General features: G+C 42.9%; 1 long non-coding RNA gene across 1 annotated transcript; it reads right to left on the reverse strand.

Moving 5' to 3' along the window:
* Window positions 1-2,333: 2,333 nt before the first annotated feature.
* LOC119402606 (uncharacterized) lies at window positions 2,334-6,274 on the reverse strand. The gene is made up of 3 exons (XR_005185844.2): window positions 6,173-6,274; window positions 5,956-6,043; window positions 2,334-2,489 (listed from the first exon to the last, which is right to left on the reverse strand). It is a non-coding gene; the product is annotated as an uncharacterized LOC119402606 (long non-coding RNA).
* Between the last annotated feature and the right edge of the window lie 5,557 nt (window positions 6,275-11,831).

Below are 11,831 nucleotides of genomic sequence, written 5' to 3' on the forward strand. Positions count from 1 at the left end.
GAGACGAAAATACTCAGCCAGACCTGCGTGAGGCAAAATAATAAAGAATCCGGGGTGTTTTGCCATGCCTGTGAAACACATCGGAACTGGGCAAGCGGCGAAAGGCGGGCTGGTTGGTACATAACTTAAAAGTGGGAAAAACAGCGCGAACACAGGAGGAAGAAAGGGGACACGAGGACGGGCGCTGATAATTTTTTCCACGCTGGAACAACACGATTGTTGGTGTACCCTTATTTTCGAGCAGTTCCCTTTGTGAAGCGCCTCCAAAATTGTGAAGCACCTCGGCTCCCTCTTGATGCGTGGTTACCCGCCTTTTATTGAAAGCCTTCACCGCAGAATTGTCTGGTACTATTAATACGAAAATAATGGACGTCCAGAAGGTAGCGTGCGACTTCGTATATGTGCACTTTTCTCTGTGCCTTACAATAGGCACATTCATTTGGTACATTGCTGCACATACGGGTGTTTGCAATGTTTCGCTGTACGTTACAATACACACGTACCTCTGGCGCGTTGCTGTACGCATGAGCAGAACGCGACTTGATAGCGCCGTGGATGCATAAAAAGGTAGGCAAGGGGATGGGGCGCAAATGAAGTTTAACTATTTCATTCGAATTCAAATTGTTTATTTTTCCAAATACATTGGGAATGGATTTCAGTGATAAAAGCTGCGGTCTGCAACTTGATAGAAACCTAGAAAGCAAAAAAATCACAGCATATCCACGGAGTGAATGATGATGAGTGGGCGAAGCTGCGGAGGTTTATCGGTAAACCGTGAATCTTCCGTGAATTCTGCCCAGTACATCATCACCGACGTGAGATCGGGCGCGTTTATACTAAAGGTTCGATGAGAGTTATGACGACTTGCAGCTCGCTTTAATTTTACATGTACGCTGCGAATTTTCATTGTTTAATCACGCACAGGAGAAATCGCACACACGCACTACCTTGGAGGTCAAAATCCAGTGCCTATATATACGGGGTGGTCAGTGAACGGTTGTGTAGCGCGAGCGGTCGGTTTTTTCAATCAAGACGCTGCCGCGACGCTGCCTCGCGACGCTGCCTGCGTCGGCGCCGCTGCGCCGCGAGGCAAGATAGGGGGGGGGGGGGACCGTAGGAGAGGAGAGGGCGATACATATCACGTACTGTCGCAGCGCACTGTCTTTAGGGAGCCTTCATGTGTGCACGCCCCCTCCGTTTTTAAGACTGGTTACACACTACGACGGGACGAACGGGTGCCGCTATAGGGAGCTTCGCCCCTAAAACACAAGGCAGGGCTTGACTTCATGGCACACGTGGAACCCTACCTCAGTGTGCATGCTAAATCATAAACAGAAACATGACCGTAAAAGAGCATTGAAATAACGGGTCAAGGAGAAAATGTTAATGATTGTTATCAATCAATCCATTCGCTAAAGGATTTTCAGCACCATTTTAAAGGACATTTTGTTCCTTTAGCAAAAAAAGAAGGGATGAGCAAAGTTCGGAGGCAAAAAACGAAAGCAAGTCCTTGTCTCTATACTTTTGTTTTGAACTTCTTAAGGCGTATTGAAACTTGTGTTACCTGTCGTGAAGTTGACAGCGGAAGATAACTTACACATGGTGATAATCATCAATCAATAAAAGGGTTAGCTTCATTGTCGCAATTTCGACACTTGCAGCAAGTCGCAATGACTTGCTTCACTAGCAATATCTGGTCTATCTATCTTTACTATCTTCACTAGCAATATCTGACTGTTTATTTACTTCATCGGTCGTGAATACTGTTATTGTACACGCAAGTAATGCTGGATAACCTTGGTAATTTTTGCTTATTTGTTGATTCAGAAATTTGACGAGGTCCTAACGAGGCGCTGACATAAAAAAGACGCACACAGCCCTATCAACAATACCAACTGTGTGTGTCACGTATTCGTCCCGTATAGTGCTGTTCAAATTTCATTAGGAATGCGTTGATTTTCTTCATCTTATCTAAGCTGCCCATTTATGGAATTAGTTCAAGTTCTTGCTATCATTGGTTTTTCAAGAAATGGGAAAAGGCCGTCGTTATAGAATGCAGAAGCTTTTGTGCAAAATAACAAGGTTAATTTAGTGTCGGGAACGCAGCGTTTACCAATAGTAAGTCAGACTCGACAAGCTGTATACTTGTGAGGTTAACCTACCGCAGCTTCAGAAATATACTACATTTTTGTTTTTAACTTCTGGAGACATGCAAGAGTCGCTGAAGTGGTGGTTGTTGATGCGTATGGTGTTCTTACTGTACTTTTGACGAAAACTGCACGTGGGCACAATGGCGGTTTGATAAATTCATCACCACATAATGTTCTTACGTTCAGATCAAAAGAAAAGACGAAGTTGAAAGGGTCGACGAACTTCACCGGCTTCCAAGTCATAAGGCTGACGTAATTCACATCGTAAGGAGCCGAAAAATCGGCAGCCTCAGCTCTTCCTGTTGTGGGTGCCATAGGTCCGAGCATGATGTCGATGCCCTGGTGAAATGGCGAAAGGTGAATGCATGCGTTACATATATACGGTAAAAATAAGATGTGAGATCCCCTCAAAGTTAAGGACTGGTGACGTTGCGAGCAAATATTGAAGACTTCGAAACCATGCGCACCGTGTACTTGGCTAGGCGTGGTGCGACATTACCAACAATCCTACACCCTTTGTGCTATAATAAATTACTAACCGCTTTACTGAATCGTCACGTGATTGCGACGAGAAGTCATACTCTATACCAGAGTGAATGCTTCGCTGACTTCATGTTGCAAAACTCAGAATACACTTACACCCCGATGGGAATGCTCGCTGAAAGTTCAGCAGCGTTGCTCCGCTTTTCAAAGGCAACAGCTGATGCCATTTCACGTCCGACCACATTGTACCATTGCTCACGTTTGTCTAAACCAGATCTTTTAAATGCGAAGCATTTCTTAGTGAAGATGTGCGACTTTGAGCGTATCTATCTATCTATCTATCTATCTATCTATCTATCTATCTATCTATCTATCTATCTATCTATCTATCTATCTATCTATCTATCTATCTATCTATCTATCTATCTATCTATCTATCTATCTATCTATCTATCTATCTATCTATCTATCTATCTATCTATCTATCTATCTATCTATCTATCTATCTGTCTGTCTGTCCATCTATCTATCTATCTATCTATCTATCTATCTATCTATCTATCTATCTATCTATCTATCTATCTACCTATCTATCTATCTATCTATCTATCTATCTATCTATCTATCTATCTATCTATCTATCTATCTATCTATCTATCTATCTATCTATCTATCTATCTATCTATCTATCTATCTATCTATCTATCTATCTATCTATCTATCTATCCGCCCTACGTCTTTGCGCTCTCCTGGCCGTTTCGTTGATAGGATGTATACCAAAATTGGTATGCCATAACATGACTGTATGACGAACGTAAATGACAGGTCATAACATGAAAATCATGACATGCATGTCATGAACGGCATAATTTACATGCCATGGTCTTGATACTCTTGTGGCCGTTTCGTTAACTTTATATGGACAAAAATTGGAATGGTGGGACAAGAGCGTATGACAAACATAAGTGACTGATCGTAACGTGCAATTCATGTAACGCATGTCACGTACCGCACGATTTGCATGACATGGTTTCGGGGCACTCGCGGCTGCTTAATTAAATGGATATACACCAAAATTGGTGTGACAAAACATTTCTGTATGACGGACATAAGAGGTGGTAACATGAAAATCATGACATGCATATCATCTACGGCATGATTTACATGCCACGCTCATGGTGCGCTCGCGGACGTTTTGCTAGCTTGACATGTGCCAAATTTGGTATTGCGATATATGACTGCACGACGTACTATCGGCGTCAAATGAAACCCTAACAGCGGCAAGCATTCGCACTGGTATAGTGCGCGCCTTCCAGTCATCACCATGGACAGGCACGCGCATCCGGTTCGGCAGCGGTGCGCATATATGCGCGCCAGTCCAAGGTGATAACTAGGCGGCGCGCACTATACCACTGCGAATGCTTGCCGATGTTCGGGTTTCATTTGACGCCGATAGTACATAAATGACAGGTGGTAACATGGCAATCATGACGTGCATGTCGTGTAGGGCATGATTTACGTGCCACGCTCATGGTGCGCTCGCGGCCTGTTCGCTAGCTTGATATACACCAAAACTGGCATTGCGGGACGTGATTGTATGACTGACATAAATGACAGGTGGTTACATGACATGCATGTCATGTAGCGCGTGACTGACATGCCACGCTCATGGCGCACTCGCAGCCATCACGCCATCTTGATATACACCAAAATTGGTTTTGCGGGACGTGTCTGTACGACGAACATAAATGAGAGGCGGTAGCATGAGAATCATGACGTGCATGTCATGTAGGGCATGATTTACATCTCACGCTCATGGCGCGGTCGCGGCCGGTTCGCTAGCTTGATATAAAGTGGTAATGCGTGTCGTGAATGTAATACGAACATAAATGACAGGTGGTAACATGAAAATTATGACGTGCATTTCATGTACAGCATGATTTGCATTTTACGCTCATGGTGCGTTCGGGGCCGGTTCGCTAGCTTGATAAGCACCAAAACTGGTACTGCGTGACGTGACTCTACGACAAACATAAGTGACAGCTGGTAACATGAAAATCATAACATGCATGTTATCTACGGCATGACTTACATGACAGGCTCATGGTGCGCTCGCGGCCGTTTCGCTAGCTTGATATGCACCAATATGGTACTCCGCGACGTGTCTGTATGATGAACATAAACGACAGATCCTAACACGCAAATCATGACGCATGTCACGTACGGCATGATTTACATGACACTGTCTTGGTATACTTCCGGTTGCTTTTTTAACTGGATATGTACCGAAATAGGTATGGCATGACATGAGTGCGTGATGAACATAAACGACAGGTCATGCATTGTATGTACCAGAATATATGTTTCATTAGCATGGTATATGCCATATTGTACATGCACGCATGCATGTGCAATATATGCGATACTACAGTGATAGTCCAATATATATGCGATATATAGTGGACTAAACGTCATGATATGAATGACTTCATTTGCCTCAAAGACAAACAAGGCGTTGTATGCAGCTGTTTGCTGGTTGCTTCGCATTACATCGATTCCCACAGTGCGTACGTGGGATCTGCCGAATTTTTTTCTACCAAATGCGCTTTATCTCGTTTCACCATATTGGTTGGCATCAGTCTCGCCTTAAATTTGCAGTTTTGACCAACCGTGAGAGCACAGAGGAATATATTTCTTTACGCATGCAAAACTTGATAGCAATATGCAAAGCTGACAATGCGGCTTGGCTTATAAGCTAGGATTCTTGATGAAAAACAATGGATATCCGTACAGTGGGCCAAGGCGACTTGAAATGCTCTTACAAGCGCGTAAATATTACACGTCAACATCCAAATTTTCACAAGACGAGCCATAGGTAGACGTTTTGAAGTTTTAGTACCGCCGGCATGGTTATTAGCATTGCGGGATAACTTTTGTTTTTGTTATGCACGTAAAACAGCCACATTGGGCTCAAGGCCACTGATTGATAAGTACTTAACAATCGCACTCTAAAAACAATATGTGGCGCTACCGTTATTGATGTGGCGATGAAGACGACGTCACCACTATCAATATTATTTAATATTCCATATATTTCAAATTTCATATGAACAGTTATTGGCCAATCCCCCAGTGTGAGTACGAGCCATATGACAAAGAAATCATCATCATTATCAGAAACGACTTGACGCTACCTGCGCCAAGTAAGCTTCGTCGTCGTCCCCGCCGCATGAACGGTGCGGTGCGGCCACACATTCACCAATAAACTTCAAAAGTTGTAATTGTCTATAAGGTTACTGTGAGCACTCTATGTTCGCATTACCCCTCTTTGCACCATTCCGAGAAATCCAGAGAATGTTCCGTTAGACTTGATGCCCCATATTCGTTCTTCTGGAAACAGCATTTGAGATCTGTGGAACGCAAAAAAGCCACATAACACACAAATATACGCGACCCTTCCGTTTCTGATTTGACAGTGCACCAACTCTGGCATTTTAGTTGGTAATATCGCGCAAAACACAGGAAAATGAAAGTCGTACCTCAACTTGAACTTTCGTACTAGGGCCTCGGCGATTGCACCAAGAGGGCCTATGATTTTTGTTCCATTCAAGAACTCTTCGTAGTGCACGTATGGAACTATCTGTTACATTGCAAGAGAATCAAAGAAAAGCAAAATGTACTATTGTAATTATAATGGCTGCTCTATACTCTCCGAGCTGCGATCACTTGGATGAAAATGGTTTGATGAAACTTCTATGCTCTTCACTTAAATAGAACGGCGTCATCAAGCACCATGCAAACATAAGCGAATCGAAGCACACAGGTTCAGGCTTGTACGAAAGCTCTTACTGGCGGCAAGATCGCGTGAAATCTGCACCCTGATTTGATGTCTTCTTCATTTGCCCAATTATAGCTATGATCTTTGTTTTACACGTTTCCTCTTTGTAAAACATCCACAATAAATCTTCCTACAAACTGCGTGTGCTTGAATTATAGTTTCTATATGAGCGATATATTTCTGTCCGAAGAATAATTAAAAAATTTTGAATGGTATCACTTTGTATTAAGCCAGAAGTCAAATATCCTAAACGCACACGCTTGAAAACGCCCACTAAGACATTATTGCACTTTGGCACCGTTGCTCGAGTTCATTTCCATGCGCTTATTTGAGATTTCTTGTATCCTTGAGCTTTTTTAGAATTAGAAGTTGTTGCAAGTATCATACGTATCATATTTTCTGTCTCCAGAAAGCGTGCATAGTTCGGTGCGTGAAGAGAACCTATTACTTTGGCATGACTAATCTGAAAGCGAACTTAAACATGATCTTACTTTACCAACGTTGAATCGCAAGCAGCCTTCGTCAAACACACAAGGTTCGCTGCTATTAGGCACGAACATGTCACTTAGCTTGTGAAGCCTTGCTTCCGAGTCGGGTAGTGAGCGGCTGCAGCTGAAAACTGAGAATATGTAAACCTCCTGCGTGTATTTATAGGAACAAAACTTGCACCGCTGATGGTAATTCATTTCGAGATCGTATCGTCGGGATACATAAAATGTGGGAGCGGCGGGGATACAAGACCACTCATCCCGATTCTATCGTAAGTCGACTGTCGCTCCGAAAATCGAACGATAGTTCTGGTAAAAGTTGGAACGAAGTAGGCACCAAAATGATCCTAGTGGATTCGGCATACGAGGCTCGTTATATTACCCCAGGGTCGTTTTTATTCGAAAAAAACAACAACAGTGTAGCGTTTATTCTGTCAGAAGTGCACTTTGCGAAGCAACCGTACAGGGAAAAGCAAAGAGCACTTAGTCGGCTAAATAAACCCCAATTCATCAATGTCAAGCGCATATGCAATGCGTCATACATGTGTGCTTCGGATGAACTGAAAGATGTAAAAGTTTTACGCAGAAACAAAGGGACAAGCAAAGGAGAGCACGTGGCGATGAACTAAACGAAAATAAATGCATACGTTTATCTCCGGAACAAATATTTTAGAACGCGAGTGTTCATTCGTCGCTATACTTATAACTTCGAACTTGCATCCTTGACTTTATCCGTTGTGTCAAACCTTTTCCCATTTAGTATTTACGCGTCATCACTTACGGCAACGTCGAACGTCAGTATGCTCATGGCTTGGACTAATTGTGCCTGTTAGAAGTGTAGTCAAGAGCTAACAGTCTCATAATTAAGCATGGGGTATACAAGACGACGTGAAGGTGCATGTAAATGCATCAAGGCATGCCGTGTTCTTTCGTGATTGTTCGATGGAAGCTATAGCGCAGCATATGAGTAGTAAAATCATGTAATTCCTATTTATAAGTCTTTTTCCCCTCAGCTATTAGAAATCAGCATCACTTATTCACATAGTTTTGGTTCCTCAAAAGCACGAGGTTGTGGATGTGTTCTCTACGTGCGAATATTTTTGAAAGCACTGCTGGCATTCATGAAGAAAGATGGTGATATGAAATTCACGAGTTCATATTTATGTCGACTGCTTAAAAATAGATACTTGTGCGTTCTTTTTCTGGATAATGATTTCAAAACCGCAGAAGGAAAGCAGGCAAACGCCTGTTGAAACTGAAGCAATCATCGTTATATTCCTACTGTACCTAAAAAAAACGTACAATTTCTCAGTAAAATGATGAATGGAACGCACAGGGAATTGTTTGTTTTCGGTTCTTTCTGGTTATCAGATGGCTATGAGTGAGCATTATTGAGTTGGTTGGCAAATACAAGACGGCGTAACGTAGTTGGGAAACGCTGGATCTGCGCATCGTAAATTTTTGTGTATACGTGCACGCAGCTTTATTACAAGAGAATGTTTGTGATGGTAATCTTTGCCATTGCGATTGAAAACATCAAATGAAGTATAACCCCGTGACAAGGTTCACATTGACTGTTATCTGCGAACATTTAATAGGAAGTTGGAGACGAAAAGTTCGCGCGACTTTTCTCGATGTAGTGAACCTAGGAACCAGAGCCATGTTGGCCAACCACAAAAAGCGCTGAGCTTTTCGTCGTCATGACAAACAATATTTAAGGTCGTCTCGAAGTATGGGACCTTGTTTCATGTAAGTTGCAGATGTCACTGATTCATATTGTGATTACAACTTACCGAAACGTTTGATCTAAGCCGAGCAGCGGTGAAACATGTCCACGCACGGCTAAAAATACGAGTTGGTGCTTGCAGATTTGACTTGGGCTGCGTGGAGTATCCTCTACAGAGCGCGGCTGCACCCTGTTCATATGCAGGACTTCCTTAAAACCCATGCCATATGTACCGTAGTGTCATGAAAATCTTACTGTGTCGCTACAATGCTCACGAGACATGACAATAAGCTGTTTGTTTCAGCAGTAGCAACAAATAATAAATATTGAGGGGAAATTAGCTTGCAACTGAATTTGTCTTCGCAGCTGATTTCACCTTTACAATATTTCAAGACGCAAAAATTCAGTACTGAGAGGTCTAGAATGGGGCTGGGCCTTTCCCTTGTACTGTCTACCGCAAAATATTTCTCGTTTGTGTGACAATTGCTCGACTGCTTCGTCTGATTTCCCGGGTCGTCTTTTTAGAGCGCAGCTCATGGGCGCCTGTTCCTGCGTTGAGCGGCGTCGCCATCGGGGGCGTAAGCGATAGACATGAAAAAGTAAGCGATAGACAAAAACGAAAAAAAATTACCCCGGGTCGAATTGGATTCGAACCCGGGCCATCTACGTGGCACTCGAGTATTCTACCACGGAGCCACGCTTGTTTTTTTTTTCTTTATTACCGGTTTCATAACACGGCAAAGGAATAACAGAAGAAAATACAACAATAGACACAGCTGAAGCAATGTCAAAGCAGTGCACACCTATGATTATTTACATGCCTAAAATTCCTTTAGGTAAGCCAGGGGCTCAACCCTGGAAAGCCAGTCAGGGACAAAGTCTTGTTGTTTGAGTACATCAACATATTGACAAATGCTTTCGCGAAAAAGCACGTGTGCAGGTCTCCTGTCAGTGTCGCAGTGGAAACCGGCCATCCTAGCCCGCCATAGACAATGGAGGCCAAGAAGCATTATTAGATCGAAAGGCAGTCCATCCTCATTTTCTATTGGTAAAAATCTTATTCCAAGTGAATGCAAGGGAAGTTCTTTTTTGAGCGTTCTCTGTAAAACATCCCAGAAATAAACCCCTTCCCAACAATGCAAAAATACATGATCTATTGTTTCTGGCTTTCTGCAGATAAAACAATCGGAACCCCACGGCATATAAACACCTCGCTCTTCTAAGAAGGTCCGAACCGGCAGGGTGCCCGAATGTAACTTAAAGAAAAAGGTTTTTGCGCTCGCCTGAATTTGCATTTTCTTAACACGTTTGAGAACATCGTTACCCTTGCCCCCACTATTTATTACCCTATACATAGGTACCGGAAAAATTATGTCGCATATGTCTTTTTTTTTCTTTAATTCATGGAAATATGACCCGTTATTGCTGTGAACCACACACTACATACTTCGTCACATTAGAATTACCTTAACATTCAGAACACCCACATTGTTGCCTGCAGTAAGATGCTGTTCTTTAAACTCACTTGCAAAAACACTATACAGGCGTCATGTCGGGCAAGCAATCGCGTTAACCTAAGTAATATAGCGTGGCAGAAGGGTAAAATAATAACCAGTCATCACAAAACGGCAATTGCGCAAGAGTGTGGTTTAATGCTTCCCACCCACTGCAAAGCGCTTAGCCATAATTCTGCATCGTCATCAGCCACATGCAGCATCAACAAAGTGCGCATTATACCTCACAGACGTGTAGCGGGTGCCTCGTTTATCCGCAGAAAGACGAATAATGGCCTAGTGGGTGCTGTCCTACTTCACAAAAATTACGCTTTATGGCGTAGTCGATACCTTGCGGAAAGTCAAAACTTCAGCCGCAGTTGGCCTTCCCCCAACGCGAAGCTGCGCTCAGAATCAGCATTAGGCAGTATCGTAATCGTCGGTGAATTTTTTTCATTTCCTTACTAACTTAATTTTGAGGGCTGTTTCTTGGGTGAGTTGGAAATGCATTCTGAAGAGGGTAGCGCTTGTGAACACGGACTACAGAGAGACTCACGGACACGCAGACGGAAGCGCTTCCGTCTGTGTGTCTGTGAGTCTCTCTGTAGTCCGTGTTCACAAGCGCTACTCTTTTTAGAATTGATTTACAGGCTCACCTGTTCATTGCTGCAGACCAAACGTATAGTCGGAAGATTATGAAGCTCGCAAACGTTCACACACGCAGTTTACGATCATTGTCATTGACGCGGTGTTTCTAAAGCAAATTTAATGTTCTCTATAACACTATGTCTAGAGATGCACATGAAGGTATATTATGTGTAAACTTTGGCCTACTAATGCATTGATCATGCAGAACAGTTGTATGCTGTGTGGCTATACTGAGTGCTCAAAAATGCGGTTTGATGGAGACATACTGGCGGCTGATCAGGCGAGAAATTGATGAGTGAAAACCGTTCACCCACACTGAACGCAGCATTCGTAAGCTCAGCACTAAACGCAGCATGGTTCGCTTTAATACTCTGCAACTCTAATCTTTGCCAGAAACGTATACATAGTCTGAAGTGGAAAAGGCTATGTGAAATAGTATTGTTTTTTTACGCTAACTGTAGAAACAGCGCTAAGAGACGGGACGAGGAAAGGACACAGTGGTTTGTGTCCTTTCCTCGTCCCGTCTTTTAGCGCTGTTTTTACAGTTAATCATGAACCAACCAGCCCAAATGCGTACCTTATTGCTTTTTACGCTAGTTTTGCCAAATTCCCAATAAGAAATTACCGGCATATGTTTGATTGTGATGAATAAAATATTTGTATTCTCTTTATGTTCTAACAGGAGCCGCTCACAGGAGTGTGATGTAGTTTTTTATAGCAACAATATTGCTATATGCGCGATGTTGCATGTTGCCGAAACTTACAGAACTGAACTCACTGATTACAAAGTATAAGCTAATCCTTCTGCTTCAGTGTCTTTTGTCAGCATCGGGGCGCAGGGTTTTGTGGGCGGTTTTGCTTGCTTGAACGACACGGTGATATTTCATATTGCACATGGCCCTATTTTACGTAATATACATATCGTACAACGAGAAGTTATTCTTGTGAACCGGGAGTGTTGTTTTAGTTATTCTGGACTGCCGCCGCTTGTCTGCGGCAGCTAAT

The sequence above is a fragment of the Rhipicephalus sanguineus genome, chromosome 8 (assembly GCF_013339695.2).
Source record: "Rhipicephalus sanguineus isolate Rsan-2018 chromosome 8, BIME_Rsan_1.4, whole genome shotgun sequence".
Classification (NCBI taxonomy): domain Eukaryota; kingdom Metazoa; phylum Arthropoda; class Arachnida; order Ixodida; family Ixodidae; genus Rhipicephalus; species Rhipicephalus sanguineus.